The sequence below is a fragment of the Arachis ipaensis genome, chromosome B02, assembly GCF_000816755.2.
Source record: "Arachis ipaensis cultivar K30076 chromosome B02, Araip1.1, whole genome shotgun sequence".
NCBI lineage: Eukaryota > Viridiplantae > Streptophyta > Magnoliopsida > Fabales > Fabaceae > Arachis > Arachis ipaensis.
Genome location: NC_029786.2, coordinates 49,444,310 through 49,459,082, shown reverse-complemented (window position 1 = coordinate 49,459,082; position 14,773 = coordinate 49,444,310). Strand labels below are relative to the sequence as shown.

The following is a 14,773-nucleotide window of genomic DNA, read 5'->3' as shown; positions in this document are numbered from 1 at the left end:
TTAATAAATAAAAGTGTACATCAGTTGAATAAAAGCTCTTAACAATGTGATAACTCTTCCTTTGTGATAAAAGCTCATCTTCTAAACCCATGCTTGACAATGTTTTGAAATGATAGCAAGTTAATCTCTTAACAGAAACTAAATTCAAGTGAAGGAAGCAACTAAGTGTAATCACTAATAGTAGAGATTTAAATTCATTTACTGAAAAAAATTTCATTATGAAAGTAGTAGGAAGCAATTGTCGACAATAGTAGAGATTTAATCTCACAAAATGAGAAACGGATAACTTATATTTCACTATGCAGAGCAGTTTATTAAAAAATAAAAAATAAAAATATATCTTTATTCTGCTTTCATCTGACCCTTTTTGCCCTTGAGATCCCTTGAGAAATGGATAACTTGTGAAGGTATCAAAGTATCCAACTTCCCCATCTAATGTAAGTATTTCAACAGCTCTGGAACTAGAATCTCACATACATGAGAGAAGCCAATATAAAAGGAACCTATTTCAGCTAAATGTAAGTAGTCGCTGAGAGAATACCAAACTCATTTAGTAGCTAGCCACCTGGCATGTTTGACGATATTCACATAGAAAACAAAGTATAACAGTACATTGACATTAACTGAGAAAACAAACCTTTCGCACAACAATGAAATCACCCTTTGAAAAGCTCAACTCCTTTTCTGATTCAGCACTAAAAGAATGCATTGCCTTCAAGATGGCTGCAAAGTTACCTTGCAAGAGAAGTGTTTACTGATGATAAGTCATCTTATGCTAGTTTTACTAGCATTTTTACGTACTTTTATTAGGTTTTATGCACTTTCTTGCACAATAAGTAAGTGGTTGGAGTGGAATTTCATGATTATTTTGATTCAATCAAACATCATTTATTTTATACAAAATCGTGAGATTTATGCAAGAATTAAGTGATTATTATGATTGACGCAAATTCTTGTGATTTTGGTGAGACTTTGATTGCTTGTTTGGTTGATTTTAGGTGAGAAAATGAAGAAAAGAGGGAGCACTGTAGTATAAAGTTGCGTTCAAATAAAGAACGCCATGCTCACTTGCGACGTGCATGCGTGCATGACGCTTATGCGTCAGGGGCAAAACACGAAGACCCACGCATACACGTGCATGACGCGTACGCGTGGAAGTGTTTGGCGCTCGTTTCGAAAGAGAGCGCTATGTTAACTTACTCAGCGTTTTCGGGCAAGATCCAAATTTGGAGGCAAAGTTTTCAAATCGACGCGCACGCGTCAATGGAGCACCTGTGACAAAGCACGCTAATGCGTGGCTGGCGCTAAAGCCTGAATTGGATATTTGCTACCCACGCGCACACGTAGAGGATGCGCACGCGTGTGCAGCGCTCACTAAGCCAACGTAGCGCTCACTAAGTTAACGCTATCAACGACGCGTATGCGTGAAAGGGGCGCGCGAGCGTGTTTGGAGCTGAAGACTGATATTGACGTGCACACGTATATGACGCGCACGCGTCAATGAGGAAAAAGGTAAAAGGACGCGCACGCGTCAGTGACGCGCATTCGTGGATAAATGAACGCTGCGCTCGCTTAGAGAACGCAACGTTCCACTGGGAGCTGCAACAAATGGCCATTCTGATCCACTTCTTCATAGGCCAAAAAGCCCACTCCAAGTACTGGATGCCACAATTGGAAAGTGTATAAATAGATAGGAATTTGATTTCATAGGGGGCTCTCTTTTAGTTTTCATTTTAGAGTTTTTTAGAATTGAGATCAAATATGAATTTTTGTTTCTATTTTCGTTTTCTATCTTCTGCAACCTTTTACTTTCTGTTTTGGATTTGAGAACTTGGATTGGAGAATTCTTCTGAATTCCTTTAATTTGAAGTTATCTTTTACTTTTACTTTTTGTATTTTGAAGAACTGGAGTTCTGATCTTATCTTTCCTTCCACTTTTATTTCATTTGCAATTTCCTGTTTTCTGTTTTGTTAAGAGAGCAATTGAGATCTAAATTTTCTTTCTGTTTTTGTTATTCTTCTGCAATTGTCAATTTGTCTTTTAAGATTTGAGAACTGATCTAAGTTTTCATTCTGTTTTGACTCTTCTATTTCCATTTCTGTTTTGGGTACCAACATCCTAATTGATCTGTTTTCTGAATTTCTTCTTCTGAGCATTCTATAGTTTACTGCAATTTACTTTTTCCAGTTCTGTTTTGATTCCCAACACCAAAATCCCTTTACTATTCATGAAATTTAAGTTTCCCAGCAGTTTAGATTCAATAATTTACATTACTTGCACTTTAAGTTGCAGTTATTTACTTTTCTTACAATTTAAGTTTCAGCTTTTTTAATTTCTTGCACTTTAAATTTCTGCAATTTACTTCTTCTGCACTTTAAGATTCGGCCAATTGTCATTCTGCACTTTAGTTTACTTGCAATTTAGCTTCTGTTAATCGAATTTCACTCAAATTATCAACTATTCGCTTAACTAAATTCGTCACCAAACTAGAGTTGCTCAATCCATCAATCCCTGTGGGATCGACCTCACTCCTATGAGTTATTACTACTTGATGCGACCTGGTACACTTGCCGGTGAGTTTGTGTGGAATCGTTCTTTCCCTCATCAAGTTTTTGGCACCGTTGCCAGGGATTGATTTAGATTGACAATGATTAAGTAGGTGATAACCTAGATTAAGCACTTTTTCTTTGTTTTTGTTAAGCATTTCAACTGTTTAAGATTTTGTTTCAACTAACCTTAACTATACTCTAGCAGTAGGGTATTTTATTTTAGTTTTCTGGTTTATGTTTGTGTTGTATGCCAGGAGGAAGAAGAGGTGCATCCACCTCTTTTGATTTTGAGCCAGAGAGGACACTCTTGAGATTGAGAAGAGAAGCAAGAGGAAATGGAGTTGTAGGGGAAGAAGAATCAGAAGAAGAGGATCAAGAAATAGAGGGTAACATCCCAAATCCACCTGAGGATGTGGCTAACAACAATGGCCAGCCTCAGAGAAGAGTTTTAGCCTCTTACACTATCCCCAACCCAAGGAATTATGGGAGCAGTATCCTAACCCCCAATGTCCATGCCAATAACTTCGAACTCAAGCCTCAATTGATTACCCTGGTTCAAAATAATTGTCAATATGGAGGAAGTGCTGCTGAAGAACCAAACCAACACCTCTCTATATTTTTGAGAATTTGTGACACTGTTAAAACCAATGGAGTCCACCTTGACATCTACAAACTCTTGTTATTCCCATTTTCACTGAGAGACAAAGCATCACATTGGTTAGAAACCTTCCCTAAAGAAAGCATCACCAACTGGGATGATTTATTGAGAAAATTTCTAGCCAAATTCTATCCACCCCAGAGAGTCATTAAGCTAAAAACTAATGTGCAAACCTTCAGACAACTAGAAGGAGAATCATTGTATGAAGCTTGGGAGAGGTATAAGGCTTTGATTAGAAGATGTCCAGAAGGAATGTTCAGTGAATGGGTGGAGTTGCAGAATTTCTATGAAGGCTTGTCCTTGCCTTCAAGAAAAGCTTTGGATTATTCATTAGGAGGATCTTTGCAAATGATGAAAACAGCTCAAGAGGCACATGATCTTATAGACATGGTGACCAACAATGAGTATTTCTACTCCTCTAAAAGGCAGGAAGCTCCAAAGAAAGGTGTATTTGAGCTTGAAGGAGTTGATACAATATTAGCTCAGAATAAACTCATCCACCAATGATGAGCGGATAATTTATACGCTTTTTGGCATTGTTTTTACATAGTTTTTAGTATGATTTAGTTAGTTTTTAATATAATTTTATTAGTTTTTAAATAAAAATCACATTTCTGGACTTTACTAGGAGTTTGTGTTTTTTTCTGTGATTTCAGGTAATTTCTGGCTGAAATTGAGGGACTTGAGCAAAAATCTGATTCAGAGGCTGAAAAAGGACTGCAGATGTGTTGGATTGTGACCTCCTTGCACTCGAAGTGGATTTTCGGGAGCTACAAAAACTCAATTGGTGCGCTCTTAATTGCGTTGGAAAGTAGACATCCAGGGCTTTCTAGAAATATATAATAATCAATACTTTGCCCGAGTTTTGACGACGCAAATTGGCATTAAAATGCCAACTTCCTGCCCTATTCTGGAGTTAAATGCCAGAAATAGGGTTGCAAATCAGAGTTAAACGCCAGAAATAGGATTCAACCTGGCGTTTAACTCCAAAAAGAGTCTCTACACATGAAAGCTCAATGCTCAGCCCAAGCATACACCAAGTGGGCCCGAAAGTGGATTTCTACATCATTTACTTATCTTATGTAACCCTAGCTACTAGTTTAGTATAAAAATTACTTTTAGTGATTTATTTTACATCTTTTGATCATCCTTGATCAGGGATCAGTCTTTTTCCCTATTTTCAAATTCATATGCCATTTGGGGGAGGCTGGCCATTCGGCCATGCCTAGACCTTGCTCTTATGTATTTCCAACGGTAGAGTTTCTACACACCATAGATTAAGGTGTGGAGCTCTTCTGTTCCTTATGAATTAATGCAAAGTACTATTGTTTTTCTATTCAACTCAAGCCTATTTCTTCTCTAAGATATTCATTCGCATACAAGAACATGATGAGTGTGATGATTATGTGACGCTCATCACCATTCTCACTTATGAACGCGTGCCTGACAAACACTTCCGTTCTACATGAAAGCAAGCTTGAATGCATATCTCTTAGCCTCCTGATTTACGATCAGAGTCTTCGTGGTATAGGCTAGAATTATTGGCGGCCATTCTTGAGATCCGAAAAGTCTAAACCTTGTCTGTGGTATTCTGAGTAGGATCTGGGAAGGGATGGCTGTGATGAGCTGCAAACTCACGAGTGCTGGGCGTAGTGACAGACACAAAAGGATCACTGGATCCTATTCTAGCATGATCGAGAACCGACAGATGATCAGCCATGCGGTGATAGCGTATTTGGACCATTTTCATTGAGAGGATGGGATGTAGCCATTGACAACGGTGATGCCCAACATACAGCTTGCCATGGAAAGGAGTATGAGTGATTGGCTGAAAGCAGTAGGAAAGCAGAGGTTCAGAAGAAACAAAAGCATCTCCATACTTATCTGAAACTCTCACCAATGAATTGCATAAGTATCTCTATCTTATCTTATATTTTAATTATATTTTAACTATCAATTCACCATAACCATTTGAATCTGCCTGACTGAGATTTACAAGATGACCATAGCTTACTTCAAGCCGACAATCTCTGTGGGATCGACCCTTACTCACGTAAGGTTTATTACTTGGACGACCTAGTGCACTTGCTGGTTAGTTGTGCGAAGTTGTGAAAAAGAACTAAGATTATGAACGTGCGTATTAAGTTTTTGGCGCCGTTATCAAGGAATGAACAATCACGATTTCGTGCACCAAGTTTTTGGCGTCGTTGCCGGGGATTGTTCGAGTTTGGACAACTGACGGTTCATCTTGTTGCTCAAATTAGGTAATTTTATTTTAATTTTAAGGTTTTTGTTTTTATTATTTTTTTACTTTCGAAAAATCTTCAAAAAAAACAAAAAATTTTGAAAATAAATTGTTCTATGACTTCAGAATTTTTAAGAATGAATTCTAGAGTTTCATGATGATCTGTTGAAGTCTGACTGGCTGTGAAGCCATGTCTAATCTTTTGGACCGAGGCTTCAACTCATCATCACAAGAGCTTTGTTTTTATTCTCATCAATTCAGCTGTTGTATGCCTGATTTGTATCTTAAAGCTTGGCTGGCCATTGGCCATGTCTAGTATTTTGGACCGGAGCTTTCACTGAAAGCTTGGCTGGCTAGTAAGCCATGTCTAATTCCTAGACCGGAGCTTTAGACTAACATTGCATGATTCCTGGAATTCTCATTAGAAATTTTGAAATCCTTATTTTTCTTTTTCAAATTAATTTTCAAAAAAAAATACAAAAAAATTATAATAAAATCATAAAAAAAACCAAAAATATTTTGTGTTTCGTGTTTGAGTTTGGTGTCAATTGCATATTTTTAATTTTCACTAAAATTTTCGAAAAATTCATGCATAATGTCCTTCATGATCTTCAAGTTATTCTTGATGATCTTCTTTGTTTGATCTTTGCATTTTCCTGTTTTGTGTCTTTTCTTATTTTTCATATGCATTTTCAATTTGTTAGTGTCTAATTATTGAAAATTTCTAAGTTTGGTGTCTTGCATGTTTTTCTTTTCTTAAAAATTTTCAAAAAATAAGTCTTGATGTTCATCTTGACATTCAAAGTGTTCTTGGTGTTCATCTTGACATTCAAAGTGTTCTTGCATGCATCATGTGTTTTGATCTTGAATTTTCATGTTTTGCATCATTTTTATGTTTTTCTCTCTCCTCATTAAAAATCAAAAATAAAAAAATACCTTTTCCTTATTCTTCTCATAAATTTCGAATATTTGAGTTGACTTATTCAAACATTTTTAAAATTTAGTTGTTTCTTATGAGTCAAGTCAAATTTTCAATTTCATAATCCTATCTTTTCAAAACCTTTTCAAAAATCAAATCTTTTTCATTTTTCTTTCATTTTTTTCGAAAATTTTAAAAATTGATTTTCAAAATCTTTTTCTTATTTTTATTTCATATTTTTTAAAATCTTTACTAACAATTAATGTGATTGATTCAAAATTTTAAGTTATTACTTGCCTAGTAAGAAAGGTTCAATCTTTAAATTTTAAAATCATATCTTTTTGTTTCTTGTTAGTCAAGTAATTAACTTTAATTTCAAAAATCAAATCTTTTTAAATTTCTTTTTCTAAATCTCTTTCAAAATAAATTTCAATCACATCTTTTTCAAAACTTAATTTCAAAATCTTTTCTAACTTCTTATCTTTTCAAATTTGATTTTCAAATCTTTTTCAATTAACTACTTGACTTTTTGGTTTAATTTTAAAAGTTTTCTATTTCAATCATATCTTTTTCAAAACCACCTAACTAATTTTCTCTCTCTAATTTTCGAAAACTCCTCCCCACTTTTTCAAAATTCCTTTTTAATTAACTAATTGTCTTAAAATTTAATTTTATTTTATTCCTTTTTATAATTTTCGAATACTAACTAATAATTAAAATAAAAATAAAAATATTTTTCCTTTTATTTTAATTTAAATTTCGAATTTTTCTCTTCTTCTTCTTCTATTCTTCTCTTCTTCTACTCACACAAAGGAATCTCTATACTGTGACATAGATGATTTCTCTTCTTTTCTGTTTTCTTCTTTTTCATATGACCAAGAACAGGGATAAAGAAATTCTTGTTGAAGCTAATCCTAAACCTGAAAGGACTCTTAAGAGGAAACTAAGAGAAGTTAAAGCACAACCCTCTAGAGAGGACCTGACAGAAATTTTCGAAAAAGAAGGAGACATGGCCGAACCCAATAACAATGGTGGAGATGCAAGGAAAATGCTTGGTGACTTTATTGCAACCTCTTCTAACTTCTACGGAAGAAGCATCTCAATTCCTACCATTGGAGCAAACAACTTTGAGCTTAAGCCTCAATTAGTTTCTCTAATGCAACAGAATTGCAAGTTTTATGGACTTCCATTGGAAGATCCTCATTAGTTTTTAGCTGAATTCCTGCAAATCTGTGACACTGTCAAGACCAATAAAGTTGATCCTGAGGTCTACAGGCTTATGCTTTTCCCTTTTGCTGTAAGAGACAGAGCTAGAACATGGTTGGATTCACAACCTAAGGAAAGCCTGAACTCTTGGGAAGAGCTGGTCAGTGCTTTCCTGGCCAAATTCTTTCCACCTCAAAAGATGAGCGAGCTTAGAGTGAAAATCCAAACCTTCAGACAGAAGGAAGGAGAGTTCCTCTATGAAGTTTGGGAAAGATATAAGCAACTGATCAAAAGGTGTCCTACTGACATGCTTCCAGAATGGAGCATCATAAGTATATTCTATGACGGTCTGTCAGAATTGTCAAAAATGTCATTGGACCATTCTGCAGGAGGATCTCTTCACGTGAAAACCCCTGCAGAAGTTCAGGAACTCATTGAAATGGTTGCAAATAACCAATTCATGTACACCTTTGAGAGGAATCCTGTGAACAATGGGACGCCTCAGAAGAAGGGAGTTCATGAAATTGATATTCCGAATGCCATATTGGCTCAGAACAAAATATTGACTCAGCAAGTCAATATAATTTCTCAGAGTCTGAATGGATTGCAAGCTGCATCCAACAGTACTAAAGAGGCATCTTCTGAAGAAGAAGCTTATGATCCTGAGAACCCTGCAATAGCAAAGGTGAATTACATGGGAGAACCCTATGGAAACACCTATAATCCTTCATAGAGAAATCATCCAAATTTCTCATGAAAGGACCAACAGAAGCCTCAACAAGGCTCAATAATAATGGTGGAAGAAATAGGTTTAGCAATAGCAAGCCTTTTCCATCATCTTCTCAGCAACAGACAGAGAATTCTGAACAGAGCCATTTTGGCCTGGCAACCATAGTCTCTGATCTATCCAAGACCACACTAAGTTTCATGAATGAAACAAAGTCCTCCATTAGAAATTTGGAGGCATAGGTGGGTCAGCTGAGTAAGAAGATTACTGAAACTCCTCCCAATACTCTCCCAAGCAATACAGAAGAAAATCCCAAGAGAGAGTGCAAGGCCATAACCTTACTTGGTGTGGCCGAATGCCCAGAGGAGGAGGAGGATGTGAATCCCAGTGAGGAAGACCTCTTGGGACGTCCTTTGGACAGAAAGGAGTTCCCTTTTGAGGAACCAAAGGAATCTGAGGCTCATACAGAGACCCTAGAGATTCCATTGGACCTCCTTCTGCCATTCATGAGCTCTGATGAATACTCTTCCTTTGAAGAGGATGAAGACACCATTGCAGAGTAAGTTGCTAAGTATCTAGGAGCAATCATGAAGTTGAATGCCAGTTTATTTGGTAATGAGACTTGGGAGGATGAACCCCCCTTGCTCACCAATGAACTAAGTGCACTAATGAGGCAGACATTGCCTCAGAAGAAACCGGATCCCGGAAAGTTCTTCATACCTTGTACCATAGGCACCATGACCTTTGAGAAAGCTCTGTGTGACATTGGGTCAGGGATAAACCTTATGTCACTCTCTGTAATGGAGAAAATGGGAATCTTTGAGGTACAAGCTGCAAGAATCTCATTAGAGATGGCAAATAAATCAATGAAACATGCTTATGGACTAGTAGAGGACGTGTTAGTAAAAGTTGAAGGCTTTTACATCCCTGCTGATTTCATAATCCTAGACACTGGGAAGGATGAGGATGAATCCATCATCCTTGGCAGACCCTTCCTAGCCACAGCAAAAGTTATGATTGATGTTGACAGAGGAGAGTTGGTCCTTCAGTTGAATGAGGGCTACCTTGTATTTAAGACTCAAGGTTCTCCTTCTGTAACCATGGAGAGGAAGCATGAAAAAGCTTCTCTCAATACAGAGTCAAACAAAATCCCCACATTCAAACTCTAAGTTTGGTGTTGGAAAGCCACAACCAAACTCTAAGTTTGGTGTTAAGAGGCCCCAACATTGCTCTGATCTTCTGTGAGGCTCCATGAGAGCTCACTGTCAAGTTATTGACATTAAAGAAACGCTTGTTGGGAGGCAATCGAATGTTATTTAATTATATCTATTCATTTTCCATTGCTATTTTATGTTTTCTTTAGGTTGATGATCATGTGAAGTCATAAAAACTACTGAAAAATCAAAAACAAAATGAAAAAATAGCATTAAAAACAGCTCACCCTGGAGGAAGAGCTTACTGGCATTTAAACGCCAGTAAGAAGCATCAAACTGGCATTTAACGCCAGAAAGAAGCATCAAGCTGGCGTTAAATGCCAGAAACAAGCGCCAGACTGGCGTTTAACGCCAGAACAGAGCATGGAATTGGCGTTTAACGCCAAGAATGGGAGAAAAGCTGGCGTTAAACGCCAGAAACAAGCAGCAAGCTGGCGTTTAACATCAGACATGCATTCTAAGGGCGTTTTGCACGCCTACTTGGAGCAGGGATGCTAAGTCCTTGACCCCTCAGGATCTGTGGACCCCACAGGATCCCCACCTACCACACCTCTTCTTCTCTCCTCTTCACACCTTCTTATAACACTCTTCCCCAAATACCCTTCACCAATCACCTTATTACCTCTTCCCCAAATACCCTTCACCAATCACCTTATTACCTCTTCCCCATAAACCCCACCTACCTCCAAATTCAAATTCCTTTCCCTCCCAAACCCAACCCTAATGGCCGAAACCTAACCTTCCCCCCACCCCTATATAAACCCCTTAACACTACTCCATTTTACACATCACAACCACTACTTCTCCCCCTTGGCCGAATATACTCTCTCACTCTATCTCCTCTATTTTCTTCTTCTTCTACTACTTTTTTTCTTCTTTTGCTCGAGGATGAGCAAACCTTTTAAGTTTGGTGTGGTAAAAGCATTGTTTTTTGTTTTTCCATAACCATCAATGGCACCTAAGGCCAGAGAAACCTCAAGAAAGAGGAAAGGGAAGGCAATTGCTTCCACCTCTGAGTCATGGAAGATGGAGAGATTCATCTCAAAGGTCCATCAAGACCACTTCTATGAAGTTGTGGCCAAGAAAAAGGTGATCCCTGAGGTCCCTTTTAAGCTCAAAAAGAGCGAGTATCCAGAGATCCGACAAGAGATTAGAAGAAGAGGATGGGAAGTTGGTGCACGAAATTGTGATCATCAATGGCACCAACAACTTGGTACGCACAATTGTAATCTCAACTCCTTATCACAACTTCGCACAACTAACCAGCAAGTGCACTGGGTCGTCCAAGTAATAAACCTTACGTGAGTAAGGGTCGATCCCATGGAGATTGTCGGCCTGAAGCAAGCTATGGTCACCTTGTAAATCTCAGTCAGGCGGATTCAAATGGGTATGGTGAATTGATAATAAAAACATAAATAAAATATAAACTGGGATAGAGATACTTATGTAATTCATTGGTGAGAATTTCAGATAAGCGTATAGAGATGCTTTCGTTCCTCCTGAACCTCTGCTTTCCTGCTGTCTTCATCGAATCATTCCTACTCCTTTCCATGGCAAGCCTTATGTAGGGCATCACCGTTGTCAATGGCTACAACCCATCCTCTCTATGAAAATGGTCCAATGCGCTGTCACTGCATGGCTAATCATCTGTCGATTCTCGATCATACTGGAATAGGATTTACTATCCTTTTGCGTCTGTCACTACGCCCAGCACTCGCGAGTTTGAAGCTCATCACAGCCATCCCTTCCCAGATCCTACTCGAAATACCACAGACAAGGTTTAGACTTTCCGGATCTCAAGAATGGCCATCCATGGGTTCTAACTTATACCACAAAGATTCTAATATCTTGGACTCGGTCCCCTGTATTAGATATCTAAGAGATATTCATTCTAGCTTGTTTGCATGTAGAACGGAAGTGTTTGTCAGGCACGCGTTCATAAGTGAGAATGATGATGAGCGTCACATAATCATCACATTCATCATGTTCTTGGGTGCAAATGGATATCTTAGAAGCGGAATAAGTTGAATTGAATAGAAAAACAGTAGTACTTTGCATTAATCCATGAGGAACAGTAGAGCTCCACACCTTAATCTATGGAGTGTAGAAACTCTACCGTAGAAAATACATAAGTGATAAGGTCCAGGCATGGCCGAATGGCCAGCCCCCAAACATGATCTAAAGATAAAACTAAAGATGTAAAGATAATAGTAAAAAGTCCTATTTGTACTAAACTAGTTACTAGGGTTTACAGAAATAAGTAAATAGTGCAAAAATCCACTTTCGGGGCCCACTTGGTGTGTGCTTGGGCTGAGCATTGAGCTTTACACGTATAGAGGTCTTTCTTGAAGTTGAACGCCAGTTTGTAACCTGTTTCTGGCGTTTAACTCCACTTTGCAACCTGTTTCTGGCGTTTGACTCCAAAATGCAGCATGGAACTGGCGTTCAATGCTAGTTTACGTCGTCTATCCTTAATCAAAGTTTGGACTATTATATATTTCTGGAAAGCCCTAGATGTCTACTTTCCAACGCAATTAAGAGCGCGACATTTGGAGTTCTGTAGCTCTAGAAAATCCACTTTGAGTGCACGGAGGTCAGAATCCAACAGCATCTGCAGTCCTTCTTCAACCTCTGAATCTGATTTTTGCTCAAGTCCCTCAATTTCAGCCAGAAAATACCTGAAATCACAGAAAAACACACAAACTCATAGTAAAGTCCAGAAATGTGAATTTTAATTAAAAATAATAAAAATATACTAAAAACTAACTAAATTATACTGAAAACTATGTAAAAACAATGCCAAAAAGCGTATAAATTATCCGCTCATCACAACACCAAACTTAAATTGTTGCTTGTCCCCAAGCAACTAAAAATCAAATAGGATAAAAAGAAGAGAATATACTATAAATTCCAAAATATCAATGAAACTTAGCTCCAATCAGATGAGCAGGACTTGTAACTTTTTGCCTCTTGAATAGTTTTGGCATCTCACTTTATCCATTGAAGTTCAGAATGAATGGCATCTATAGGAACTTAGAATTCAGATAGTGTTATTGATTCTCCTAGTTCAGTATGTTGATTCTTGAACACAGACATTCTTTCAAGAGCCAACATATTTAACATTCATAAACATCAACTTCAAAAGACATATGCACTGTTCAAGCATTCATTCAAAAAACAAAAGGTATTGTCACCACATCAAAGTAATTAAACTAGTTTCAAGGATGAATTCGAAACCATGTACTTCTTGTTCTTTTGTTTTTAGAACAATTTTCATTTAAGAGAGGTGATGGATTCATATTCATAACTTTAAGGCATAGACACTTAGACACTAATGATCATGTAATAAGACACAAATATAAATAAACATAAAGCTCAGAAATCGAAAAACAGGAAATAAATAGACAAGGAGATTAAGGAATGAGTCCACCTTAGTGAGGGTGGCGTCTTCCTCTTCTTGAAGAACCAATGGTGCTCTTGAGCTCCTCTATGTCTCTTCCTTGCCTTTGTTGCTCCTCCCTCATAGTTCTTTGATCTTCTCTAATCTCATAGAGGATGATGGAGTGCTCTTGATGTTCCACCCTTAGTTGTCCCATGTTAGAACTTAATTCTCATAGGGAAGTGTTGATTTGCTCCTAATAATTCTGTGGAGGAAAGTGCATCCCCTGAGGCATCTCAGGGATTTCATGGTGAGGAATCTCCTCATGCTCATGTGGAGGTCCATGATCTCTTGTTTGCTCCATCCTTTTCTTAGTGATGGGCTTATCCTCTTCAATGAGGATGTCTCCCTCTATGTCAATTCCAGCTGAATTGCAGAGGTGGCAAATGAGGTGAGGAAAGGCTAACCTTGCCAAATTAGAGGACTTGTCAGCCACCTTGTAGAGTTCTTGAGGTAAGATCTCATGAACTTCCACTTCCTCCCCAATCATGATGCTATGGATCATGATGGCCCAGTCTACAGTAACTTCAGACCAGTTGCTAGTAGGAATGATTGAGCGTTGAATGAACTCCAACCATCCTCTAGCTACTGGTTTGAGGTCAAGCTTTCTTAGTTGAACCGGCTTGCCTTTTGAGTCAATTTTCCATTGAGCTCCGTCCACACATATGTCCATGAGGACTTGGTCCAACCTTTGATCAAAGTTGACTCTTCTAGTGTAGGGGCGTGCGTTTTCTTCCATCATTGGCAAGTTGAACGCCAACCTTACATTTTCCAGACTGAAATTTAAGTAATTCCCCCGAACCATGGTGAGCCAATTCTTTGGATTTGGGTTCACACTTTGATCATGGTTCCTAGTGATCTATGCATTTGTATAGAACTCTTGAACCATTAAGATCCCGAGTTGTTGAATGGGGTTGGTGAGAACTTCCCAACCTCTTCTTTGAATCTCAAGTTGGATCTCTGGATACTCATTCCTTTTGAGTTTGAAAGGAACCTCAGGGATCACTTTCTTCTTGGCCACAACTTCATAGAAGTGGTCTTGATGGACCTTAGAGATGAATCTCTCCATCTCCCATGACTCAGAGGTGGAAGCAATTGCCTTCCCTTTCCTCTTTCTAGAGGTTTCTCTGGCCTTAGGTGCCATGAATGGTTATGGAAAAATAAAAAGCTATGCTTTTACCACACCAAACTTAAAATGGTTGCTCGTCCCCGATCAAAAGAAGAAAGAAAGAAGTAGAAGAAGAAGAAAAATGGGGGGAGAGAGAGAGAGAGACGGTTTCGGCCAAGGGGAAGAAGAGAGGGTTTTGTTGTGTGAAAATGAAGTGGGAATTAGGGGTTTATATAGGAGTGGGGAGGGGTTTAGGGTTCGGCCATTTATGGTTGGGTTTGGGAGGGAAATTATTTTGAATTTAAAGGTAGGTGGGGTTTTTGGGGAAGAGAGGATGGATGTGATTGGTGAAGAGGTGATGGGGAAGAGTGATTGAGTTGATTGGTGAGGGGTATTTAGGGAAGAGAGTTATGGAAAGGTGTGAACAGGAGAAAAGAAGTAGGTGGGGATCCTATGGGGTCCACAGATCCTGAGGAAATCCTGTGGGGTCCACAGATCCTGAGGTGTTTGAGGATTTCTCATCCCTTCACCTTTTAGGCGTGTAAAACGCCCTGTATATACAATCCTGGCGTTTAACGCCAGACTGCAGCATGTTTCTGGCGTTAAACGCCACTTCCATGCTTGTTTTTGGCGTTCAATGCCAGTCCATAGCATGTTTTTGGCGTTGAACGCTAGTATGGTGCATGTTTCTGGCGTTAAACGCCAGT

General features: G+C 38.3%; 1 long non-coding RNA gene across 1 annotated transcript in view; it reads right to left on the bottom strand.

The window, feature by feature from the left end:
- The window catches only part of LOC110268836, a 43,332-nt gene continuing 29,164 nt past the window's right edge, over positions 606-14,773 (bottom strand). Inside the window, exon 4 of the long non-coding RNA XR_002357403.1 lies at positions 606-735. This is a non-coding gene — a long non-coding RNA (uncharacterized LOC110268836). The remainder of the gene's footprint in view (positions 736-14,773) is intronic.